Below are 20,892 nucleotides of genomic sequence, written 5' to 3'. Positions count from 1 at the left end.
TGTCCTCTGAAGGATGTATAAATCTGGCTTTCCTTGCAAAACAAGAGTAGAGGAATATCCAGGATTTGATTTTCTTCACAAAAAGGGATTGGTCTGCATACTGTCTTAAGGAGGGAACCCGACTAGCTCAGTTGGTAGAGCATGAGACTCTTAATCTCAGGGTCGTGGGTTCGAGCCCCACGTTGGGCGAAAATAAGTAATTTTTGCCTGAATATTGCATTGACTCTCATAATATGGAGATTAATCTTGCATTAGACATGCAATAACTCCCAAAAATTGTCCAGGAATGGATTTCCTTCATAAAAAATGATTAGTCTGCATACCATCTTGAAGTGGGAGCCCGGCTAGCTCAGTCGGTAGAGCATGAGACTCTTAATCTCAGGGTCGTGGGTTCGAGCCCCACGTTGGGCGAAAATGAGTAATTTTTGCTGGACTCTCATAATCTGGTGATTATTCTTGCATTAGACATGCAATAACTATCAGAAATGGTATCTCCCTTGGTTTCTCATTGGTGGGAAATTTAACTTCAAGATTAGCTAGGGTATGAGACTAGATGAACACATCGCAATATCACTCATATTCGAGTAGTAAACAGGCCAACCTGAACTGTAAAACATCCCATAAGTCGAGGTAAGGCATAAGTTAGGAGTGAACTTAACACTGTTATGGGAAATTGGACTTCAAACAAAGTGTGGAAGGCAGTTAGGTTACTTTTTTCATGTTATGCAGATTAAACACACAGGGGAATTAGCTCAAATGGTAGAGCGCTCGCTTAGCATGCGAGAGGTAGCGGGATCGATGCCCGCATTCTCCATTATAAAATGTACATACATTTTATTTTTAACTTGTCATTGCCAAGGTCATTGCAGAGTAAGAACAGAAAAATCACAGATGGCTTTCAAATATGGTCTCATTATAACAACTAAAGTGGTTTAATCAAAAGGGTTCAGGTATTCTTTAGCATGTGAGAGGAATTTGAATTCTTATGCAATCTCAAAATGAAGTTCTCACAACTTCCATTTTCATTTTCTCTTATTTTTTTTGACACTCTGTCCTCGGAAGGATGTATACATCTGGCTTTCCTTGCAAAACAAGAGTAGAGGAATATCCAGGATTTGATTTTCTTCACAAAAAGGGATTGGTCTGCATACTGTTTTAAGGAGGGAACCCGGCTAGCTCAGTCGGTAGAGCATGAGACTCTTAATCTCAGGGTCGTGGGTTCGAGCCCCACGTTGGGCGAAAATGAGTAATTTTTGCCTGAATATTGCATTGACTCTCATAATATGGAGATTAATATTGCATTAGACATGCAATAACTCCCAAAAATTGTCCAGGAATGGATTTCCTTCTTAAAAAATGATTAGTCTGCATACCACCTTGAAGTGGGAGCCCGGCTAGCTCAGTCGGTAGAGCATGAGACTCTTAATCTCAGGGTCGTGGGTTCGAGCCCCACGTTGGGCGAAAATGAGTAATTTTTGCTGGACTCTCATAATCTGGTGATTATTCTTGCATTAGACATGCAATAACTATCAAAAATGGTATCTCCCTTGGTTTCTCATTGGTGGGAAATTTAACTTCAAGATTAGGTAGGGTATGAGTCTAGATGAACACACCACAATATCACTCATATTCGAGTAGTAAACAGGCAAACCTGAACTGTAAAACATCCCATAAGTGGAGGTAAGGCATAAGTTAGGAGTGAACTGAACACTGTTATGGGCAATTGGACTTCAAATAAAGTGTGGAAGGCAGTTAGGTTACTTTTTTCATGTTATGCAGATTAAACACACAGGGGAATTAGCTCAAATGGTAGAGCGCTCGCTTAGCATGCGAGAGGTAGCGGGATCGATGCCCGCATTCTCCATTATAAAATGTGCATACATTTTATTTTTAACTTGTCATTGCCAAGGTCATTGCAGAGTAAGAACAGAAAAATCACAGATGGCTTTCAAATATGGTCTCATTATAACAACTAAAGTGGTTTAATCAAAAGGGTTCAGGTATTCTTTAGCATGTGAGAGGAATTTGAATTCTTATGCAATCTCAAAATGAAGTTCTCACAACTTCCATTTTCATTTTCTCTTATTTTTTTTGACACTCTGTCCTCGGAAGGATGTATACATCTGGCTTTCATTGCAAAACAAGAGTAGAGGAATATCCAGGATTTGATTTTCTTCACAAAAAGGGATTGGTCTGCATACTGTTTTAAGGAGGGAACCCGGCTAGCTCAGTCGGTAGAGCATGAGACTCTTAATCTCAGGGTCGTGGGTTCGAGCCCCACGTTGGGCGAAAATGAGTAATTTTTGCCTGAATATTGCATTGACTCTCATAATATGGAGATTAATATTGCATTAGACATGCAATAACTCCCAAAAATTGTCCAGGAATGGATTTCCTTCTTAAAAAATGATTAGTCTGCATACCACCTTGAAGTGGGAGCCCGGCTAGCTCAGTCGGTAGAGCATGAGACTCTTAATCTCAGGGTCGTGGGTTCGAGCCCCACGTTGGGCGAAAATGAGTAATTTTTGCTGGACTCTCATAATCTGGTGATTATTCTTGCATTAGACATGCAATAACTATCAAAAATGGTATCTCCCTTGGTTTCTCATTGGTGGGAAATTTAACTTCAAGATTAGGTAGGGTATGAGTCTAGATGAACACACCACAATATCACTCATATTCGAGTAGTAAACAGGCCAACCTGAACTGTAAAACATCCCATAAGTGGAGGTAAGGCATAAGTTAGGAGTGAACTGAACACTGTTATGGGCAATTGGACTTCAAATAAAGTGTGGAAGGCAGTGAGGTTACTTTTTTCATGTTATGCACATTAAAAACACAGGGGAATTAGCTCTAATGGTATAGCGCTCGCTTAGCATGCGAGAGGTAGCGGGATTGATGCCCGCATTCTCCATTATAAAATGTGCATACATTTTATTTTTAACTTGTCATTGCCAAGGTCATTGCAGAGTAAGAACAGAAAAATCACAGATGGCTTTCAAATATGGTCTCATTATAACAACTAAAGTGGTTTAATCAAAAGGGTTCAGGTATTCTTTAGCATGTGAGAGGAATTTGAATTCTTATGCAATCTCAAAATGAAGTTCTCACAACTTCCATTTTCATTTTCTCTTATTTTTTTTGACACTCTGTCCTCTGAAGGATGTATACATCTGGCTTTCCTTGCAAAACAAGAGTAGAGGAATATCCAGGATTTGATTTTCTTCACAAACAGGGATTGGTCTGCATACTGTTTTAAGGAGGGAACCCGGCTAGCTCAGTCGGTAGAGCATGAGACTCTTAATTTCAGGGTTGTGGGTTCGAGCCCCACGTTGGGCAAAATGAGTAATTTTTGCCTGAATATTGCATTGACTCTCATAATATGGAGATTAATATTGCATTAGACATGCAATAACTCCCAAAAATTGTCCAGGAATGGATTTCCTTCTTAAAAAATGATTAGTCTGCATACCATCTTGAAGTGGGAGCCCGGCTAGCTCAGTCGGTAGAGCATGAGACTCTTAATCCCAGGGTCGTGGGTTTGAGCCCCACGTTGGGTGAAAACGAGTAATTTTTGCCTGAATATTGCATTGACTCTCATAATATGGAGATTAATCTTGCATTAGACCTGCAATAACTCCCAAAAATTGTCCAGGAATGGATTTCCTTCATAAAAAATTAGTCTGCATACGATCTTGAAGTGGGAGCCCGGCTAGCTCAGTCGGTAGAGCATGAGACTCTTAATCTCAGGGTCGTGGGTTCGAGCCCCACGTTGGGCGAAAATGAGTATTTTTTGCTGGATTATTGCATTGACTCTCATAATCTGGTGAATATTCTTGCATTAGACATGCAATAACTATCAGAAATGGTATCTCCCTTGGTTTCTCATTGGTGGGAAATTTAACTTCAAGATTAGCTAGGGTATGAGTCTAGATGAACACACCGCAATATCACTCATATTCGAGTAGTAAACAGGCCAACCTGAACTGTAAAACATCCCATAAGTGGAGGTAAGGCATAAGTTAGGAGTGAACTTAACACTGTTATGGGCAATTGGACTTCAAATAAAGTGTGGAAGGCAGTAAGGTTACTTTTTTCATATTATGCAGATTAAACACACAGGGGAATTAGCTCAAATGGTAGAGCGCTCGCTTAGCATGCGAGAGGTAGCGGGATTGATGCCCGCATTCTCCATTATAAAATTTGCATACATTTTATTTTTAACTTGTCATTGCCAAGGTCATTGCAGAGTAAGAACAGAAAAATCACAGATGGCTTTCAAATATGGTCTCATTATAACAACTAAAGTGGTTCAATCAAAAGGGTTCAGGTATTCTTTAGCATGTGAGAGGAATTTGAATTCTTATGCAATCTCAAAATGAAGTTCTCACAACTTCCATTTTCATTTTCTCTTATTTTTTTTGACACTCTGTCCTCTGAAGGATGTATAAATCTGGCTTTCCTTGCAAAACAAGAGTAGAGGAATATCCAGGATTTGATTTTCTTCACAAAAAGGGATTGGTCTGCATACTGTCTTAAGGAGGGAACCCGACTAGCTCAGTTGGTAGAGCATGAGACTCTTAATCTCAGGGTCGTGGGTTCGAGCCCCACGTTGGGCGAAAACAAGTAATTTTTGCCTGAATATTGCATTGACTCTCATAATATGGAGATTAATCTTGCATTAGACATGCAATAACTCCCAAAAATTGTCCAGGAATGGATTTCCTTCATAAAAAATGATTAGTCTGCATACCATCTTGAAGTGGGAGCCCGACTAGCTCAGTCGGTAGAGCATGAGACTCTTAATCTCAGGGTCGTGGGTTCGAGCCCCACGTTGGGCGAAAATGAGTAATTTTTGCTGGACTCTCATAATCTGGTGATTATTCTTGCATTAGACATGCAATAACTATCAAAAATGGTATCTCCCTTGGTTTCTCATTGGTGGGAAATTTAACTTCAAGATTAGCTAGGGTATGAGACTAGATGAACACACCGCAATATCACTCATATTCGAGTAGTAAACAGGCCAACCTGAACTGTAAAACATCCCATAAGTGGAGGTAAGGCATAAGTTAGGAGTGAACTTAACACTGTTATGGGCAATTGGACTTCAAATAAAGTGTGGAAGGCAGTTAGGTTACTTTTTTCATGTTATGCAGATTAAACACACAGGGGAATTAGCTCAAATGGTAGAGCGCTCGCTTAGCATGCGAGAGGTAGCGGGATCGATGCCCGCATTCTCCATTATAAAATGTGCATACATTTTATTTTTAACTTGTCATTGCCAAGGTCATTGCAGAGTAAGAACAGAAAAATCACAGATGGCTTTCAAATATGGTCTCATTATAACAACTAAAGTGGTTTAATCAAAAGGGTTCAGGTATTCTTTAGCATGTGAGAGGAATTTGAATTCTTATGCAATCTCAAAATGAAGTTCTCACAACTTCCATTTTCATTTTCTCTTATTTTTTTTGACACTCTGTCCTCTGAAGGATGTATACATCTGGCTTTCCTTGCAAAACAAGAGTAGAGGAATATCCAGGATTTGATTTTCTTCACAAAAAGGGATTGGTCTGCATACTGTTTTAAGGAGGGAACCCGGCTAGCTCAGTCGGTAGAGCATGAGACTCTTAATGTCAGGGTCGTGGGTTCGAGCCCCACGTTGGGCGAAAATGAGTAATTTTTGCCTGAATATTGCATTGACTCTCATAATATGGAGATTAATATTGCATTAGACATGCAATAACTCCCAAAAATTGTCCAGGAATGGATTTCCTTCCTAAAAAATGATTAGTCTGCATACCATCTTGAAGTGGGAGCCCGGCTAGCTCAGTCGGTAGAGCATGAGACTCTTAATCTCAGGGTCGTGGGTTCGAGCCCCACGTTGGGGGAAAATGAGTAATTTTTGCTGGACTCTCATAATCTGGTGATTATTCTTGCATTAGACATGCAATAACTATCAAAAATGGTATCTCCCTTGGTTTCTCATTGGTGGGAAATTTAACTTCAAGATTAGGTAGGGTATGAGTCTAGATGAACACACCACAATATCACTCATATTCGAGTAGTAAACAGGCCAACCTGAACTGTAAAACATCCCATAAGTGGAGGTAAGGCATAAGTTAGGAGTGAACTGAACACTGTTATGGGCAATTGGACTTCAAATAAAGTGTGGAAGGCAGTGAGGTTACTTTTTTCATGTTATGCACATTAAAAACACAGGGGAATTAGCTCTAATGGTATAGCGCTCGCTTAGCATGCGAGAGGTAGCGGGATTGATGCCCGCATTCTCCATTATAAAATGTGCATACATTTTATTTTTAACTTGTCATTGCCAAGGTCATTGCAGAGTAAGAACAGAAAAATCACAGATGGCTTTCAAATATGGTCTCATTATAACAACTAAAGTGGTTTAATCAAAAGGGTTCAGGTATTCTTTAGCATGTGAGAGGAATTTGAATTCTTATGCAATCTCAAAATGAAGTTCTCACAACTTCCATTTTCATTTTCTCTTATTTTTTTTGACACTCTGTCCTCTGAAGGATGTATACATCTGGCTTTCCTTGCAAAACAAGAGTAGAGGAATATCCAGGATTTGATTTTCTTCACAAACAGGGATTGGTCTGCATACTGTTTTAAGGAGGGAACCCGGCTAGCTCAGTCGGTAGAGCATGAGACTCTTAATCTCAGGGTTGTGGGTTCGAGCCCCACGTTGGGCGAAAATGAGTAATTTTTGCCTGAATATTGCATTGACTCTCATAATATGGAGATTAATATTGCATTAGACATGCAATAACTCCCAAAAATTGTCCAGGAATGGATTTCCTTCTTAAAAAATGATTAGTCTGCATACCATCTTGAAGTGGGAGCCCGGCTAGCTCAGTCGGTAGAGCATGAGACTCTTAATCTCAGGGTCGTGGGTTCGAGCCCCACGTTGGGTGAAAACGAGTAATTTTTGCCTGAATATTGCATTGACTCTCATAATATGGAGATTAATCTTGCATTAGACCTGCAATAACTCCCAAAAATTGTCCAGGAATGGATTTCCTTCATAAAAAATTAGTCTGCATACGATCTTGAAGTGGGAGCCCGGCTAGCTCAGTCGGTAGAGCATGAGACTCTTAATCTCAGGGTCGTGGGTTCGAGCCCCACGTTGGGCGAAAATGAGTATTTTTTGCTGGATTATTGCATTGACTCTCATAATCTGGTGAATATTCTTGCATTAGACATGCAATAACTATCAGAAATGGTATCTCCCTTGGTTTCTCATTGGTGGGAAATTTAACTTCAAGATTAGCTAGGGTATGAGTCTAGATGAACACACCGCAATATCACTCATATTCGAGTAGTAAACAGGCCAACCTGAACTGTAAAACATCCCATAAGTGGAGGTAAGGCATAAGTTAGGAGTGAACTTAACACTGTTATGGGCAATTGGACTTCAAATAAAGTGTGGAAGGCAGTAAGGTTACTTTTTTCATATTATGCAGATTAAACACACAGGGGAATTAGCTCAAATGGTAGAGCGCTCGCTTTGCATGCGAGAGGTAGCGGGATTGATGCCCGCATTCTCCATTATAAAATTTGCATACATTTTATTTTTAACTTGTCATTGCCAAGGTCATTGCAGAGTAAGAACAGAAAAATCACAGATGGCTTTCAAATATGGTCTCATTATAACAACTAAAGTGGTTTAATCAAAAGGGTTCAGGTATTCTTTAGCATGTGAGAGGAATTTGAATTCTTATGCAATCTCAAAATGAAGTTCTCACAACTTCCATTTTCATTTTCTCTTATTTTTTTTGACAATCTGTCCTCTGAAGGATGTATAAATCTGGCTTTCCTTGCAAAACAAGAGTAGAGGAATATCCAGGATTTGATTTTCTTCACAAAAAGGGATTGGTCTGCATACTGTCTTAAGGAGGGAACCCGGCTAGCTCAGTCGGTAGAGCATGAGACTCTTAATCTCAGGGTCGTGGGTTCGAGCCCCACGTTGGGCGAAAATGAGTAATTTTTGCCTGAATATTGCATTGACTCTCATAATATGGAGATTAATCTTGCATTAGACATGCAATAACTCCCAAAAATTGTCCAGGAATGGATTTCCTTCATAAAAAATGATTAGTCTGCATACGATCTTGAAGTGGGAGCCCGGCTAGCTCAGTCAGTAGAGCATGAGACTCTTAATCTCAGGGTCGTGGGTTCGAGCCCCATGTTGGGCGAAAATGAGTATTTTTTGCTGGATTATTGCATTGACTCTCATAATCTGGTGAATATTCTTGCATTAGACATGCAATAACTATCAGAAATGGTATCTCCCTTGGTTTCTCATTGGTGGGAAATTTAACTTCAAGATTAGCTAGGGTATGAGTCTAGATGAACACACCGCAATATCACTCATATTCGAGTAGTAAACAGGCCAACCTGAACTGTAAAACATCCCATAAGTGGAGGTAAGGCATAAGTTAGGAGTGAATTTAACACTGTTATGGGCAATTGGACTTCAAATAAAGTGTGGAAGGCAGTAAGGTTATTTTTTTCATGTTATGCAGATTAAACACACAGGGGAATTAGCTCAAATGGTAGAGCGCTTGCTTAGCATGCGAGAGGTAGCGGGATCGATGCCCGCATTCTCCATTATAAAATTTGCATACATTTTATTTTTAACTTGTCATTGCCAAGGTCATTGCAGAGTAAGAACAGAAAAATCACAGATGGCTTTCAAATATGGTCTCATTATAACAACTAAAGTGGTTCAATCAAAAGGGTTCAGGTATTCTTTAGCATGTGAGAGGAATTTGAATTCTTATGCAATCTCAAAATGAAGTTCTCACAACTTCCATTTTCATTTTCTCTTATTTTTTTTGACACTCTGTCCTCTGAAGGATGTATAAATCTGGCTTTCCTTGCAAAACAAGAGTAGAGGAATATCCAGGATTTGATTTTCTTCACCAAAAGGGATTGGTCTGCATACTGTCTTAAGGAGGGAACCCGACTAGCTCAGTTGGTAGAGCATGAGACTCTTAATCTCAGGGTCGTGGGTTCGAGCCCCACGTTGGGCGAAAACAAGTAATTTTTGCCTGAATATTGCATTGACTCTCATAATATGGAGATTAATCTTGCATTAGACATGCAATAACTCCCAAAAATTGTCCAGGAATGGATTTCCTTCATAAAAAATGATTAGTCTGCATACCATCTTGAAGTGGGAGCCCGGCTAGCTCAGTCGGTAGAGCATGAGACTCTTAATCTCAGGGTCGTGGGTTCGAGCCCCACGTTGGGCGAAAATGAGTAATTTTTGCTGGACTCTCATAATCTGGTGATTATTCTTGCATTAGACATGCAATAACTATCAGAAATGGCATCTCCCTTGGTTTCTCATTGGTGGGAAATTTAACTTCAAGATTAGCTAGGGTATGAGACTAGATGAACACACCGCAATATCACTCATATTCGAGTAGTAAACAGGCCAACCTGAACTGTAAAACATCCCATAAGTGGAGGTAAGGCATAAGTTAGGAGTGAACTTAACACTGTTATGGGCAATTGGACTTCAAATAAAGTGTGGAAGGCAGTTAGGTTACTTTTTTCATGTTATGCAGATTAAACACACAGGGGAATTAGCTCAAATGGTAGAGCGCTCGCTTAGCATGCGAGAGGTAGCGGGATCGATGCCCGCATTCTCCATTATAAAATGTGCATACATTTTATTTTTAACTTGTCATTGCCAAGGTCATTGCAGAGTAGAACAGAAAAATCACAGATGGCTTTCAAATATGGTCTCATTATAACAACTAAAGTGGTGTAATCAAAAGGGTTCAGGTATTCTTTAGCATGTGAGAGGAATTTGAATTCTTATGCAATCTCAAAATGAAGTTCTCACAACTTCCATTTTCATTTTCTCTTATTTTTTTTGACACTCTGTCCTCTGAAGGATGTATAAATCTGGCTTTCCTTGCAAAACAAGAGTAGAGGAATATCCAGGATTTGATTTTCTTCACAAAAAGGGATTGGTCTGCATACTGTCTTAAGGAGGGAACCCGGCTAGCTCAGTCGGTAGAGCATGAGACTCTTAATCTCAGGGTCGTGGGATCGAGCCCCACGTTGGGCGAAAACGAGTAATTTTTGCCTGAATATTGCATTGACTCTCATAATATGGAGATTAATCTTGCATTAGACATGCAATAACTCCCAAAAATTGTCCAGGAATGGATTTCCTTCATACAAAATGATTAGTCTGCATACGATCTTGAAGTGGGAGCCCGGCTAGCTCCGTCGGTAGAGCATGAGACTCTTAATCTCAGGGTCGTGGGTTCGAGCCCCACGTTGGGCGAAAATGAGTATTTTTTGCTGGATTATTGCATTGACTCTCATAATCTGGTGAATATTCTTGCATTAGACATGCAATAACTATCAGAAATGGTATCTCCCTTGGTTTCTCATTGGTGGGAAATTTAACTTCAAGATTAGCTAGGGTATGAGTCTAGATGAACACACCGCAATATCACTCATATTCGAGTAGTAAACAGGCCAACCTGAACTGTAAAACATCCCATAAGTGGAGGTAAGGCATAAGTTAGGAGTGAACTTAACACTGTTATGGGCAATTGGACTTCAAATAAAGTGTGGAAGGCAGTAAGGTTATTTTTTCATGTTATGCAGATTAAACACACAGGGGAATTAGCTCAAATGGTAGAGCGCTCGCTTAGCATGCGAGAGGTAGCGGGATCGATGCCCGCATTCTCCATTATAAAATTTGCATACATTTTATTTTTAACTTGTCATTGCCAAGGTCATTGCAGAGTAAGAACAGAAAAATCACAGATGGCTTTCAAATATGGTCTCATTATAACAACTAAAGTGGTTCAATCAAAAGGGTTCAGGTATTCTTTAGCATGTGAGAGGAATTTGAATTCTTATGCAATCTCAAAATGAAGTTCTCACAACTTCCATTTTCATTTTCTCTTATTTTTTTTGACACTCTGTCCTCTGAAGGATGTATAAATCTGGCTTTCCTTGCAAAACAAGAGTAGAGGAATATCCAGGATTTGATTTTCTTCACAAAAAGGGATTGGTCTGCATACTGTCTTAAGGAGGTAACCCGACTAGCTCAGTTGGTAGAGCATGAGACTCTTAATCTCAGAGTCGTGGGTTCGAGCCCCACGTTGGGCTAAAACAAGTAATTTTTGCCTGAATATTGCATTGACTCTCATAATATGGAGATTAATCTTGCATTAGACATGCAATAACTCCCAAAAATTGTCCAGGAATGGATTTCCTTCATAAAAAATGATTAGTCTGCATACCATCTTGAAGTGGGAGCCCGGCTAGCTCAGTCGGTAGAGCATGAGACTCTTAATCTCAGGGTCGTGGGTTCGAGCCCCACGTTGGGCGAAAATGAGTAATTTTTGCTGGACTCTCATAATCTGGTGATTATTCTTGCATTAGACATGCAATAACTATCAGAAATGGTATCTCCCTTGGTTTCTCATTGGTGGGAAATTTAACTTCAAGATTAGCTAGGGTATGAGACTAGATGAACACACCGCAATATCACTCATATTCGAGTAGTAAACAGGCCAACCTGAACTGTAAAACATCCCATAAGTGGAGGTAAGGCATACGTTAGGAGTGAACTTAACACTGTTATGGGCAATTGGACTTCAAATAAAGTGTGGAAGGCAGTTAGGTTACTTTTTTCATGTTATGCAGATTAAACACACAGGGGAATTAGCTCAAATGGTAGAGCGCTCGCTTAGCATGCGAGAGGTAGCGGGATCGATGCCCGCATTCTCCATTATAAAATGTGCATACATTTTATTTTTAACTTGTCATTGCCAAGGTCATTGCAGAGTAAGAACAGAAAAATCACAGATGGCTTTCAAATATGGTCTCATTATAACAACTAAAGTGGTTTAATCAAAAGGGTTCAGGTATTCTTTAGCATGTGAGAGGAATTTGAATTCTTATGCAATCTCAAAATGAAGTTCTCACAACTTCCATTTTCATTTTCTCTTATTTTTTTTGACACTCTGTCCTCTGAAGGATGTATACATCTGGCTTTCCTTGCAAAACAAGAGTAGAGGAATATCCAGGATTTGATTTTCTTCACAAAAAGGGATTGGTCTGCATACTGTTTTAAGGAGGGAACCCGGCTAGCTCAGTCGGTAGAGCATGAGACTCTTAATCTCAGGGTTGTGGGTTCGAGCCCCACGTTGGGCGAAAATGAGTAATTTTTGCCTGAATATTGCATTGACTCTCATAATATGGAGATTAATATTGCATTAGACATGCAATAACTCCCAAAAATTGTCCAGGAATGGATTTCCTTCTTAAAAAATGATTAGTCTGCATACCATCTTGAAGTGGGAGCCCGGCTAGCTCAGTCGGTAGAGCATGAGACTCTTAATCTCAGGGTCGTGGGTTCGAGCCCCACGTTGGGCGAAAATGAGTAATTTTTGCTGGACTCTCATAATCTGGTGATTATTCCTGCATTAGACATGCAATAACTATCAAAAATGGTATCTCCCTTGGTTTCTCATTGGTGGGAAATTTAACTTCAAGATTAGGTAGGGTATGAGTCTAGATGAACACACCACAATATCACTCATATTCGAGTAGTAAACAGGCCAACCTGAACTGTAAAACATCCCATAAGTGGAGGTAAGGCATAAGTTAGGAGTGAACTGAACACTGTTATGGGCAATTGGACTTCAAATAAAGTGTGGAAGGCAGTGAGGTTACTTTTTTCATGTTATGCACATTAAAAACACAGGGGAATTAGCTCTAATGGTATAGCGCTCGCTTAGCATGCGAGAGGTAGCGGGATTGATGCCCGCATTCTCCATTATAAAATGTGCATACATTTTATTTTTAACTTGTCATTGCCAAGGTCATTGCAGAGTAAGAACAGAAAAATCACAGATGGCTTTCAAATATGGTCTCATTATAACAACTAAAGTGGTTTAATCGAATGGGTTCAGGTATTCTTTAGCATGTGAGAGGAATTTGAATTCTTATGCAATCTCAAAATGAAGTTCTCACAACTTCCATTTTCATTTTCTCTTATTTTTTTTGACACTCTGTCCTCTGAAGGATGTATACATCTGGCTTTCCTTGCAAAACAAGAGTAGAGGAATATCCAGGATTTGATTTTCTTCACAAAAAGGGATTGGTCTGCATACTGTTTTAAGGAGGGAACCCGGCTAGCTCAGTCGGTAGAGCATGAGACTCTTAATCTGAGGGTCGTGGGTTCGAGCCCCACGTTGGACGAAAATGAGTAATTTTTGCCTGAATATTGCATTGACTCTCATAATATGGAGATTAATATTGCATTAGACATGCAATAACTCCCAAAAATTGTCCAGGAATGGATTTCCTTCTTAAAAAATGATTAGTCTGCATACCATCTTGAAGTGGGAGCCCGGCTAGCTCAGTCGGTAGAGCATGAGACTCTTAATCTCAGGGTCGTGGGTTCGAGCCCCACGTTGGGCGAAAATGAGTAATTTTTGCTGGACTCTCATAATCTGGTGATTATTCTTGCATTAGACATGCAATAACTATCAAAAATGGTATCTCCCTTGGTTTCTCATTGGTGGGAAATTTAACTTCAAGATTAGGTAGGGTATGAGTCTAGATGAACACACCACAATATCACTCATATTCGAGTAGTAAACAGGCCAACCTGAACTGTAAAACATCCCATAAGTGGAGGTAAGGCATAAGTTAGGAGTGAACTGAACACTGTTATGGGCAATTGGACTTCAAATAAAGTGTGGAAGGCAGTGAGGTTACTTTTTTCATGTTATGCACATTAAAAACACAGGGGAATTAGCTCTAATGGTATAGCGCTCGCTTAGCATGCGAGAAGTAGCGGGATTGATGCCCGCATTCTCCATTATAAAATTTGCATACATTTTATTTTTAACTTGTCATTGCCAAGGTCATTGAAGAGTAAGAACAGAAAAATCACAGATGGCTTTCAAATATGGTCTCATTATAACAACTAAAGTGGTTTAATCAAAAGGGATCAGGTATTCTTTAGCATGTGAGAGGAATTTGAATTCTTATGCAATCTCAAAATGAAGTTCTCACAACTTCCATTTTCATTTTCTCTTATTTTTTTTGACACTCTGTCCTCCGAAGGATGTATAAATCTGGCTTTCCTTGCAAAACAAGAGTAGAGGAATATCCAGGATTTGATTTTCTTCACAAAAAGGGATTGGTCTGCATACTGTCTTAAGGAGGGAACCCGGCTAGCTCAGTCGGTAGAGCATGAGACTCTTAATCTCAGGGTCGTGGGTTCAAGCCCCACGTTGGGCGAAAACGAGTAATTTTTGCCTGAATATTGCATTGACTCTCATAATATGGAGATTAATCTTGCATTAGACATGCAATAACTCCCAAAAATTGTCCAGGAATGGATTTCCTTCATAAAAAATGATTAGTCTGCATACCATCTTGAAGTGGGAGCCCGGCTAGCTCAGTCTGTAGAGCATGAGACTCTTAATCTCAGGGTCGTGGGTTCGAGCCCCACGTTGGGCGAAAACGAGTAATTTTTGCCTGAATATTGCATTGACTCTCATAATATGGAGATTAATCTTGCATTAGACCTGCAATAACTCCCAAAAATTGTCCAGGAATGGATTTCCTTCATAAAAAATTAGTCTGCATGCGATCTTGAAGTGGGAGCCCGGCTAGCTCAGTCGGTAGAGCATGAGACTCTTAATCTCAGGGTCGTGGGTTCGAGCCCCACATTGGGCGAAAATTAGTATTTTTTGCTGGATTATTGCATTGACTCTCATAATCTGGTGAATATTCTTGCATTAGACATGCAATAACTATCAGAAATGGTATCTCCCTTGGTTTCTCATTGGTGGGAAATTTAACTTCAAGATTAGCTAGGGTATGAGTCTAGATGAACACACCGCAATATCACTCATATTCGAGTAGTAAACAGGCCAACCTGAACTGTAAAACATCCCATAAGTGGAGGTAGGGCATAAGTTAGGAGTGAACTGAACACTGTTATGGGCAATTGGACTTCAAATAAAGTGTGGAAGGCAGTGAGGTTACTTTTTTCATGTTATGCAGATTAGAAACACAGGGGAATTAGCTCAAATGGTAGAGCGCTCACTTAGCATGTGAGAGGTAGCGGGATCGATGCCCGCATTCTCCATTATAAAATTTGCATACATTTTATTTTTAACTTGTCATTGCCAAGGTCATTGCAGAGTAAGAACAGAAAAATCACAGATGGCTTTCAAATATGGTCTCATTATAACAACTAAAGTGGTTCAATCAAAAGGGTTCAGGTATTCTTTAGCATGTGAGAGGAATTTGAATTCTTATGCAATCTCAAAATGAAGTTCTCACAACTTCCATTTTCATTTTCTCTTATTTGTTTTGACACTCTGTCCTCTGAAGGATGTATAAATCTGGCTTTCCTTGCAAAACAAGAGTAGAGGAATATCCAGGATTTGATTTTCTTCACAAAAAGGGATTGGTCTGCATACTGTCTTAAGGAGGGAACCCGGCTAGCTCAGTCGGTAGAGCATGAGACTCTTAATCTCAGGGTCGTGGGTTCGAGCCCCACGTTGGGCGAAAACGAGTAATTTTTGCCTGAATATTGCATTGACTCTCATAATATGGAGATTAATCTTGCATTAGACATGCAATAACTCCCAAAAATTGTCCAGGAATGGATTTCCTTCATAAAAAATGATTAGTCTGCATACCATCTTGAAGTGGGAGCCCGGCTAGCTCAGTCGGTAGAGCATGAGACTCTTAATCTCAGGGTCGTGGGTTCGAGCCCCACGTTGGGCGAAAATGAGTAATTTTTGCTGGACTCTCATAATCTGGTGATTATTCTTGCATTAGACATGCAATAACTATCAGAAATGGTATCTCCCTTGGTTTCTCATTGGTGGGAAATTTAACTTCAAGATTAGCTAGGGTATGAGACTAGATGAACACACCGCAATATCACTCATATTCGAGTAGTAAACAGGCCAACCTGAACTGTAAAACATCCCATAAGTGGAGGTAAGGCATAAGTTAGGAGTGAACTTAACACTGTTATGGGCAATTGGACTTCAAATAAAGTGTGGAAGGCAGTTAGGTTACTTTTTTCATGTTATGCAGATTAAACACACAGGGGAATTAGCTCAAATGGTAGAGCGCTCGCTTAGCATGCGAGAGGTAGCGGGATCGATGCCCGCATTCTCCATTATAAAATGTGTATACATTTTATTTTTAACTTGTCATTGCCAAGGTCATTGCAGAGTAAGAACAGAAAAATCACAGATGGCTTTCAAATATGGTCTCATTATAACAACTAAAGTGGTTTAATCAAAAGGGTTCAGGTATTCTTTAGCATGTGAGAGGAATTTGAATTCTTATGCAATCTCAAAATGAAGTTCTCACAACTTCCATTTTCATTTTCTCTTATTTTTTTTGACACTCTGTCCTCTGAAGGATGTATACATCTGGCTTTCCTTGCAAAACAAGAGTAGAGGAATATCCAGGATTTGATTTTCTTCACAAAAAGGGATTGGTCTGCATACTGTTTTAAGGAGGGAACCCGGCTAGCTCAGTCGGTAGAGCATGAGACTCTTAATCTCAGGGTTGTGGGTTCGAGCCCCACGTTGGGCGAAAATGAGTAATTTTTGCCTGAATATTGCATTGACTCTCATAATATGGAGATTAATATTGCATTAGACATGCAATAACTCCCAAAAATTGTCCAGGAATGGATTTCCTTCTTAAAAAATGATTAGTCTGCATACCATCTTGAAGTGGGAGCCCGGCTAGCTCAGTCGGTAGAGCATGAGACTCTTAATCTCAGGGTCGTGGGTTCGAGCCCCACGTTGGGCGAAAATGAGTAATTTTTGCTGGACTCTCATAATCTGGTGATTATTCCTGCATTAGACATGCAATAACTATCAAAAATGGTATCTCCCTTGGTTTCTCATTGGTGGGAAATTTAACTTCAAGATTAGGTAGGGTATGAGTCTAGATGAACACACCACAATATCACTCATATTCGAGTAGTAAACAGGCCAACCTGAACTGTAAAACATCCCATAAGTGGAGGTAAGGCATAAGTTAGGAGTGAACTGAACACTGTTATGGGCAATTGGACTTCAAATAAAGTGTGGAAGGCAGTGAGGTTACTTTTTTCATGTTATGCACATTAAAAACACAGGGGAATTAGCTCTAATGGTATAGCGCTCGCTTAGCATGCGAGAGGTAGCGGGATTGATGCCCGCATTCTCCATTATAAAATGTGCATACATTTTATTTTTAACTTGTCATTGCCAAGGTCATTGCAGAGTAAGAACAGAAAAATCACAGATGGCTTTCAAATATGGTCTCATTATAACAACTAAAGTGGTTTAATCGAATGGGTTCAGGTATTCTTTAGCATGTGAGAGGAATTTGAATTCTTATGCAATCTCAAAATGAAGTTCTCACAACTTCCATTTTCATTTTCTCTTATTTTTTTTGACACTCTGTCCTCTGAAGGATGTATACATCTGGCTTTCCTTGCAAAACAAGAGTAGAGGAATATCCAGGATTTGATTTTCTTCACAAAAAGGGATTGGTCTGCATACTGTTTTAAGGAGGGAACCCGGCTAGCTCAGTCGGTAGAGCATGAGACTCTTAATCTGAGGGTCGTGGGTTCGAGCCCCACGTTGGACGAAAATGAGTAATTTTTGCCTGAATATTGCATTGACTCTCATAATATGGAGATTAATATTGCATTAGACATGCAATAACTCCCAAAAATTGTCCAGGAATGGATTTCCTTCTTAAAAAATGATTAGTCTGCATACCATCTTGAAGTGGGAGCCCGGCTAGCTCAGTCGGTAGAGCATGAGACTCTTAATCTCAGGGTCGTGGGTTCGAGCCCCACGTTGGGCGAAAATGAGTAATTTTTGCTGGACTCTCATAATCTGGTGATTATTCTTGCATTAGACATGCAATAACTATCAAAAATGGTATCTCCCTTGGTTTCTCATTGGTGGGAAATTTAACTTCAAGATTAGGTAGGGTATGAGTCTAGATGAACACACCACAATATCACTCATATTCGAGTAGTAAACAGGCCAACCTGAACTGTAAAACATCCCATAAGTGGAGGTAAGGCATAAGTTAGGAGTGAACTGAACACTGTTATGGGCAATTGGACTTCAAATAAAGTGTGGAAGGCAGTGAGGTTACTTTTTTCATGTTATGCACATTAAAAACACAGGGGAATTAGCTCTAATGGTATAGCGCTCGCTTAGCATGCGAGAAGTAGCGGGATTGATGCCCGCATTCTCCATTATAAAATTTGCATACATTTTATTTTTAACTTGTCATTGCCAAGGTCATTGAAGAGTAAGAACAGAAAAATCACAGATGGCTTTCAAATATGGTCTCATTATAACAACTAAAGTGGTTTAATCAAAAGGGTTCAGGTATTCTTTAGCATGTGAGAGGAATTTGAATTCTTATGCAATCTCAAAATGAAGTTCTCACAACTTCCATTTTCATTTTCTCTTATTTTTTTTGACACTCTGTCCTCCGAAGGATGTATAAATCTGGCTTTCCTTGCAAAACAAGAGTAGAGGAATATCCAGGATTTGATTTTCTTCACAAAAAGGGATTGGTCTGCATACTGTCTTAAGGAGGGAACCCGGCTAGCTCAGTCGGTAGAGCATGAGACTCTTAATCTCAGGGTCGTGGGTTCAAGCCCCACGTTGGGCGAAAACGAGTAATTTTTGCCTGAATATTGCATTGACTCTCATAATATGGAGATTAATCTTGCATTAGACATGCAATAACTCCCAAAAATTGTCCAGGAATGGATTTCCTTCATAAAAAATGATTAGTCTGCATACCATCTTGAAGTGGGAGCCCGGCTAGCTCAGTCGGTAGAGCATGAGACTCTTAATCTCAGGGTCGTGGGTTCGAGCCCCACATTGGGCGAAAATTAGTATTTTTTGCTGGATTATTGCATTGACTCTCATAATCTGGTGAATATTCTTGCATTAGACATGCAATAACTATCAGAAATGGTATCTCCCTTGGTTTCTCATTGGTGGGAAATTTAACTTCAAGATTAGCTAGGGTATGAGTCTAGATGAACACACCGCAATATCACTCATATTCGAGTAGTAAACAGGCCAACCTGAACTGTAAAACATCCCATAAGTGGAGGTAGGGCATAAGTTAGGAGTGAACTGAACACTGTTATGGGCAATTGGACTTCAAATAAAGTGTGGAAGGCAGTGAGGTTACTTTTTTCATGTTATGCAGATTAGAAACACAGGGGAATTAGCTCAAATGGTAGAGCGCTCACTTAGCATGTGAGAGGTAGCGGGATCGATGCCCGCATTCTCCATTATAAAATTTGCATACATTTTATTTTTAACTTGTCATTGCCAAGGTCATTGCAGAGTAAGAACAGAAAAATCACAGATGGCTTTCAAATATGGTCTCATTATAACAACTAAAGTGGTTCAATCAAAAGGGTTCAGGTATTCTTTAGCATGTGAGAGGAATTTGAATTCTTATGCAATCTCAAAATGAAGTTCTCACAACTTCCATTTTCATTTTCTCTTATTTGTTTTGACACTCTGTCCTCTGAAGGATGTATAAATCTGGCTTTCCTTGCAAAACAAGAGTAGAGGAATATCCAGGATTTGATTTTCTTCACAAAAAGGGATTGGTCTGCATACTGTCTTAAGGAGGGAACCCGGCTAGCTCAGTCGGTAGAGCATGAGACTCTTAATCTCAGGGTCGTGGGTTCGAGCCCCACGTTGGGCGAAAACGAGTAATTTTTGCCTGAATATTGCATTGACTCTCATAATATGGAGATTAATCTTGCATTAGACATGCAATAACTCCCAAAAATTGTCCAGGAATGGATTTCCTTCATAAAAAATGATTAGTCTGCATACCATCTTGAAGTGGGAGCCCGGCTAGCTCAGTCGGTAGAGCATGAGACTCTTAATCTCAGGGTCGTGGGTTCGAGCCCCACGTTGCGCGAAAATGAGTAATTTTTGCTGGACTCTCATAATCTGGTGATTATTCTTGCATTAGACATGCAATAACTATCAGAAATGGTATCTCCCTTGGTTTCTCATTGGTGGGAAATTTTACTTCAAGATTAGCTAGGGTATGAGTCTAGATGAACACACCGCAATATCACTCATATTCGAGTAGTAAACAGGCCAACCTGAACTGTAAAACATCCGATAAGTGGAGGTAAGGCATAAGTTAGGAGTGAACTTAACACTGTTAAGGGCAATTGGACTTCAAATAAAGTGTGGAAGGCAGTGAGGTTACTTTTTTCATGTTATGCAGATTAAAAACACAGGGGAATTAGCTCTAATGGTATAGCGCTCGCTTAGCATGCGAGAGGTAGCGGGATTGATGCCCGCATTCTCCATTATAAAATTTGCATACATTTTATTTTGAACTTGTCATTGCCAAGGTCATTGCAGAGTAAGAACAGAAAAATCACAGATGGCTTTCAAATATGGTCTCATTATAACAACTAAAGTGGTTTAATCAAAAGAGTTCAGGTATTCTTTAGCATGTGAGAGGAATTTGAATTCTTATGCAATCTCAAAATGAAGTTCTCACAACTTCCATTTTCATTTTCTCTTATTTTTTTTGACACTCTGTCCTCTGAAGGATGTATAAATCTGGCTTTCCTTGCAAAACAAGAGTAGAGGAATATCCAGGATTTGATTTTCTTCACAAAAAGGGATTGGTCTGCATACTGTCTTAAGGAGGGAACCCGGCTAGCTCAGTCGGTAGAGCATGAGACTCTTAATCTCAGGGTCGTGGGTTCGAGCCCCACGTTGGGCGAAAATGAGTAATTTTTGCCTGAATATT

At 39.7% G+C, this 20,892-nt stretch overlaps 19 non-coding genes across 19 annotated transcripts; all 19 read left to right on the top strand.

Annotated features, from left to right (window-relative positions):
- Positions 1-338: 338 nt before the first annotated feature.
- On the top strand, positions 339-411 carry TRNAK-CUU (transfer RNA lysine (anticodon CUU)). Its single transcript has one exon. It is a non-coding gene; the product is annotated as a tRNA-Lys (tRNA).
- A 330-nt stretch (positions 412-741) lies between these two features.
- Positions 742-814, top strand: TRNAA-AGC (transfer RNA alanine (anticodon AGC)). Its single transcript has one exon. It is a non-coding gene; the product is annotated as a tRNA-Ala (tRNA).
- Positions 815-1,388: 574 nt separating this feature from the next.
- TRNAK-CUU (transfer RNA lysine (anticodon CUU)) lies at positions 1,389-1,461 on the top strand. The gene has a single exon. It is a non-coding gene; the product is annotated as a tRNA-Lys (tRNA).
- A 330-nt stretch (positions 1,462-1,791) lies between these two features.
- TRNAA-AGC (transfer RNA alanine (anticodon AGC)) lies at positions 1,792-1,864 on the top strand. The gene has a single exon. It is a non-coding gene; the product is annotated as a tRNA-Ala (tRNA).
- A 574-nt stretch (positions 1,865-2,438) lies between these two features.
- Positions 2,439-2,511, top strand: TRNAK-CUU (transfer RNA lysine (anticodon CUU)). The gene has a single exon. It is a non-coding gene; the product is annotated as a tRNA-Lys (tRNA).
- A 1,195-nt stretch (positions 2,512-3,706) lies between these two features.
- TRNAK-CUU (transfer RNA lysine (anticodon CUU)) lies at positions 3,707-3,779 on the top strand. Its single transcript has one exon. It is a non-coding gene; the product is annotated as a tRNA-Lys (tRNA).
- Positions 3,780-5,171: 1,392 nt separating this feature from the next.
- TRNAA-AGC (transfer RNA alanine (anticodon AGC)) lies at positions 5,172-5,244 on the top strand. The gene has a single exon. It is a non-coding gene; the product is annotated as a tRNA-Ala (tRNA).
- Positions 5,245-7,087: 1,843 nt separating this feature from the next.
- TRNAK-CUU (transfer RNA lysine (anticodon CUU)) lies at positions 7,088-7,160 on the top strand. The gene has a single exon. It is a non-coding gene; the product is annotated as a tRNA-Lys (tRNA).
- A 2,051-nt stretch (positions 7,161-9,211) lies between these two features.
- TRNAK-CUU (transfer RNA lysine (anticodon CUU)) lies at positions 9,212-9,284 on the top strand. The gene has a single exon. It is a non-coding gene; the product is annotated as a tRNA-Lys (tRNA).
- A 330-nt stretch (positions 9,285-9,614) lies between these two features.
- On the top strand, positions 9,615-9,687 carry TRNAA-AGC (transfer RNA alanine (anticodon AGC)). The gene has a single exon. It is a non-coding gene; the product is annotated as a tRNA-Ala (tRNA).
- A 987-nt stretch (positions 9,688-10,674) lies between these two features.
- On the top strand, positions 10,675-10,747 carry TRNAA-AGC (transfer RNA alanine (anticodon AGC)). The gene has a single exon. It is a non-coding gene; the product is annotated as a tRNA-Ala (tRNA).
- Positions 10,748-11,321: 574 nt separating this feature from the next.
- TRNAK-CUU (transfer RNA lysine (anticodon CUU)) lies at positions 11,322-11,394 on the top strand. The gene has a single exon. It is a non-coding gene; the product is annotated as a tRNA-Lys (tRNA).
- Positions 11,395-11,724: 330 nt separating this feature from the next.
- On the top strand, positions 11,725-11,797 carry TRNAA-AGC (transfer RNA alanine (anticodon AGC)). Its single transcript has one exon. It is a non-coding gene; the product is annotated as a tRNA-Ala (tRNA).
- Positions 11,798-12,371: 574 nt separating this feature from the next.
- On the top strand, positions 12,372-12,444 carry TRNAK-CUU (transfer RNA lysine (anticodon CUU)). The gene has a single exon. It is a non-coding gene; the product is annotated as a tRNA-Lys (tRNA).
- A 977-nt stretch (positions 12,445-13,421) lies between these two features.
- TRNAK-CUU (transfer RNA lysine (anticodon CUU)) lies at positions 13,422-13,494 on the top strand. Its single transcript has one exon. It is a non-coding gene; the product is annotated as a tRNA-Lys (tRNA).
- A 2,258-nt stretch (positions 13,495-15,752) lies between these two features.
- On the top strand, positions 15,753-15,825 carry TRNAK-CUU (transfer RNA lysine (anticodon CUU)). Its single transcript has one exon. It is a non-coding gene; the product is annotated as a tRNA-Lys (tRNA).
- A 330-nt stretch (positions 15,826-16,155) lies between these two features.
- TRNAA-AGC (transfer RNA alanine (anticodon AGC)) lies at positions 16,156-16,228 on the top strand. Its single transcript has one exon. It is a non-coding gene; the product is annotated as a tRNA-Ala (tRNA).
- A 574-nt stretch (positions 16,229-16,802) lies between these two features.
- TRNAK-CUU (transfer RNA lysine (anticodon CUU)) lies at positions 16,803-16,875 on the top strand. The gene has a single exon. It is a non-coding gene; the product is annotated as a tRNA-Lys (tRNA).
- A 977-nt stretch (positions 16,876-17,852) lies between these two features.
- On the top strand, positions 17,853-17,925 carry TRNAK-CUU (transfer RNA lysine (anticodon CUU)). Its single transcript has one exon. It is a non-coding gene; the product is annotated as a tRNA-Lys (tRNA).
- Positions 17,926-20,892: the final 2,967 nt, after the last annotated feature.

This window comes from Lissotriton vulgaris, chromosome 1_1 (assembly GCF_964263255.1).
Source record: "Lissotriton vulgaris chromosome 1_1, aLisVul1.2, whole genome shotgun sequence".
Taxonomy (NCBI): Eukaryota; Metazoa; Chordata; class Amphibia; order Caudata; family Salamandridae; genus Lissotriton; species Lissotriton vulgaris.
Note: the sequence above shows the minus strand (reverse complement) of the source record. Positions and strands in the feature narration are given on the sequence as shown.